We start from the raw sequence: 4,734 nt of genomic DNA on the forward strand, positions 1-4,734 counted from the left end.
TTAGGACCTTACCTGAATCGTGAACCAAATTTTATTATTATTATTATTATTATTATTATTATTATTATTATTATTATTATTATTATTATTATTATTATTATTATTATTATTGGTGACATTAATATCATTATTGTTGATGTTGTTAATGTTGTTAAACTACAACCCTAGTTGGAAAAGCAGGATGATATAAACCCAGGGGCTCCAACGGGAAAAATAGCCCAGTGAGGAACGGAAACAATTAAAAAGTACTGTATATTTTAAGAACAGTAACAGCATTAAAATAAACATCTCCTATATAAACTATAAAAAAAACTTTCACAAAACAAGAGGAAGAGAAATAAGATAGAATAGCGTGCCCGCGTGTACCCTCAAAGAGTTGGAAACATTTGATTGCATTATGTAAGTGTCACAACAGGCAAGCTTTGGACCTGGCTTAAATCGTGGTCCGAGGAGGCATAAAGGCCAGGGTTCAAACCAACGTGGAACAAACCATGCAATGTCTATTCACGTGTCATTGCCAGTGGTACATAATGCAACACTTTACGACGTCCACCTGACCAGTGGTACGGGAGAAAGTCGAAACAACTTTTCGCTATAAAATATATACCTTTTATCATGGTTTGAGAGCATCACGTGTTCCTTGGATACGAAACCACATGTTCCTTGGGCATGGAACAAGTTTCTTGTAGGTGCCTGATCTGTTTCCTGACTTAGTGTGCGTTTTAGTGTGTCTTTCGTCTACTACAGAAGGTAATATTCTAAATAAATACTCACGATAGTTATACATAAGTTAATCATGAACATTCGTACTCAAAAATGGTAGTGAAGGAAATTACTTAGTTGGAGCCCTTGGGCTTATAGCATTCTGCTTTTCCAACAAGGGTTGTAGCTTAGCTACTTATAATAATAATAATAATAATGTTGTTGTTGTTGTTATTTGTATATTATTATTATTATTATTATTATTATTATTATTATTATTATTATTATTATTATTATTATTATTATTATCAAGCTAAGTGACAACCCTAGTTGGAAACGCAGGATGCTATAATCCCAAGGGCTCCAACAGGGAAAGATAGCCCGTTGAGGAAATGAAATAAGGAAATAAATAAACTTCAAGATAATGAACAATTAATATGAATTTTTGTTAAGGAAAGTAGAAAGTATTAGTTCTTTTATTAATTTTTAACCTGAAAAGTAAGTCATGGTTTAAAACTTTTTTGAAAATTAATTTTCGATTTCCAAGATATTTTACCTTATTTTAGAAAACACTGGTAACAACTACATCGAAACACCGTTGAAATACAACTTCAACAACAACAAATATAGCCGTTTTTAGTCCACTGTAGGACAAAGGCCACAAACATGTCCTTATTCATGTCTGGGGATTGGCCGTTTTCATCACCACGTTGGCCACTGCGGATTGGTGATGGGGGGGGGGGAGACTTTAGTCTGATCGTTTACAGCAAACCAATCTAGTATAGATGGCCCTGACTAGTACACTTTTGCTGATAATGGTGAGATGTGAACCCTTTTACTACATTATGGTATCCCAACTCAGAGAGGGTATATATATATATATATATATATATATATATATATATATATATATATATATATATATATATATATATATATATATATATATATATGTATAGATATATATGTATATGTATATATATATGTATATATATGTATAGATATATATGTATATATATATGTATATGTATATATATATGTATATATATGTATAGATATATATGTATATATATGTATATATATATATGTATATATGTATATATATGTGTATATATATATATATATATATATATATATATATATATATATATATATATATATATATATTAAATAAACGGTTGACTTAACATTGAAAAAATTACGATTTCAAGATGTTCTGGAATGTTTTATACCTGTAATAAAATTGATAACTGAACATTACACAAACCCTTTCACCACATTAAGGTATCCCGACTTAAAAAAAGGTAAGCAAATATAATTTTTTAAAAGGGTTGACTTAACAATTAACACTTTTACGATTTCAAGAGATTCTGGAATGTTTTCTACCTGTAATAAAATTTGATAACTGAAGATTACACAAACCCTTTCACCACATTAAGGTATCCCCACTCAGAAAGGGTAAAAAATACACCTTTTTCTTTTTAAAGAAAGGGTTGACTTGACAATTGAACAATTTACGATTTCAAGATGTTCTGGAATGTATTTTACATGTAATAAAACTGATAACTGAAGATTGCACAAACCCTTTCACCACATTAAGGTATCCCCACTCAAAAAAAGAAGCAACAATTAAATCAAAGGTTTAAAGGTCGCTCATGAATGGCAGGGGCAAGGGACAGTGGCATTGCCCTATCGAGCAGGACAATGTCCTAGAGACTGACCATATATCAGTGCCCAGGCCCCTTCTCCATCCAAGCTAGGATCAAGGAGGACCAGGCAATGGCAGACTCAACAGATAGACTTTTAAGTTCCACCAAACCCACCATCCTTAGCTCACAAGGATAGTGAGGTTGCAGTGACCAAAGAAACTAACGAGTTTGAGCTGGAGTCGAACGCCAGTCTGGCGTTCACCAGTCAGGGATGTTACCACATCGGCCACCACAACACAGCAATGGTGTTGCAGCCAGTGATTTTAGCCTTTTTGAGGCATAGTAAACGTTGTAGAGGCTGATTTTAGCCTTCTTGAAGCCTAGTAAACGTTGTAGAGGCTGATTTTAGCCTTCTTGAAGCATAGTTAACGTTGTAGAGGCTGATTTTAGCCTTCTTGAAGCATAGTAAACGTTGTAGAGGCTGATTTTAGCCTTCTTGAAGCATAGTAAATGTTGTAGAGGCTGATTTTAGCCTTCTTGAAGCATAGTAAACGTTGTAGAGGCTGATTTTAGCCTTCTTGAAGCATAGTAAATGTTGTAGAGGCTGATTTTAGCCTTCTTGAAGCCTAGTAAACGTTGTAGAGGCTGATTTTAGCCTTCTTGAAGCATAGTTAACGTTGTAGAGGCTGATTTTAGCCTTCTTGAAGCATAGTTAACGTTGTAGAGGCTGATTTTAGACTTCTTGAAGAATAGTAAACGTTGTAGAGGCTGATTTTAGCCTTCTTGAAGCATAGTTAACGTTGTAGAGGCTGATTTTAGCCTTCTTGAAGAATAGTAAACGTTGTAGAGGCTGATTTTAGACTTCTTGAAGAATAGTAAACGTTGTAGAGGCTGATTTTAGCCTCTTTGCATCCTAGCAAACGTTGTAGAGGCGGATTTTAGCCTTCTTGAATCATAGTAAACATTGTAGAGGCTAATTTTAGCCTTTTTGAAGCCTAGTAAAAGATGTAGAGGCTGATTTTAGACTTCTTGAAGAATAGTAAACGTTGTAGAGGCTGATTTTAGACTTCTTGAAGAATAGTAAACGTTGTAGAGGCTGATTTTAGCCTTTTTGAATCCTAGCAAACGTCGTAGAGGTGGATTTTAGCCTTTTTGAAGCCTAGTAAAAGTTGTAGAGACTGATTTTAGACTTCTTGAAGAATAGTAATCGTTGTAGAGGCGGATTTTAGCCTTTTTGAACCATAGTAAAAGTTGTAGAGGCTGATTTTAGCCTTTTTGAATCCTAGCAAACGTTGTAGAGGTGGATTTTAGCCTTTTTGAAGCCTAGTAAAAGTTGTAGAGACTGATTTTAGACTTCTTGAAGAATAGTAAACGTTGTAGAGGCTGATTTTAGCCTTTTTGAATCATAGTAAACGTTTTTAGAGGCTGATTTTAGCCTTTTTGAAGCCTAGTAAAAGTTGTAGAGGCTGATTTTAGACTTCTTGAAGAATAGTAATTGTTGTAGAGGCTGATTTTAGCCTTCTTGAAGAATAGCAAACGTTGTAGAGGCTGATTTTAGCCTTCTTGAAGCCTAGTGAAAGTTGTAGAGGCTGATTTTAGCCTTCTTGAAGAATAGTAAACGTTGTAGAGGCTGATTTTAGCCTTCTTGAAGCATGGTATACGTTGTAGAGGCTGATTTTAGCCTTCTTGAAGTATAGTAAACGTTGTAGAGGCTGATTTTAGCCTTCTTGAAGAATATTAAACGTTATAGAGGCTGATTTTAGCCTTCTTGAAGAATAGTAATCGTTGTAGAGGCTGATTTTAGCCTTCTTGAAGCCTAGTAAACGTTGTAGAGGCTGATTTTAGCCTTCTTGAAGCATAGTAAACGTTGTAGAGGCTGATTTTAGCCTTCTTGAAGAATAGTAAACGTTGTAGAGGCTGATTTTAGCCTTCTTGAAGAATAGTAAACGTTGTAGAGGCTGATTTTAGGCTTCTTGAAGCATAGTTAACGTTGTAGAGGCTGATTTTAGCCTTCTTGAAGAATAGTAAACGTTGTAGAGGCTGATTTTAGCCTTCTTGAAGAATAGTTAACGTTGTAGAGGCTGATTTTAGCCTTCTTGAAGCCTAGTAAACGTTGTAGAGGCTGATTTAACCTTCTTGAAGAATAGTAAACGTTGTAGAGGCTTATTTTAGCCTTTTTGAAGCATAGTAAACGTTGTAGAGGCTGCTTTTAGCCTTCTTGAAGAATAGTAAACGTTGTAGAGGCTGATTTAACCTTCTTGAAGCCTAGTGAAAGTTGTAGAGGCTTATTTTAGCCTTCTTGAAGAATAGTAAACGTTGTAGAGGCTGATTTTAGCCTTCTTGAAGAATAGTTAACGTTGTAGAGGCTGATTTTAGCCTTCTT

The sequence above is a fragment of the Palaemon carinicauda genome, chromosome 24 (genome assembly GCF_036898095.1).
Source record: "Palaemon carinicauda isolate YSFRI2023 chromosome 24, ASM3689809v2, whole genome shotgun sequence".
Classification (NCBI taxonomy): Eukaryota; Metazoa; Arthropoda; class Malacostraca; order Decapoda; family Palaemonidae; genus Palaemon; species Palaemon carinicauda.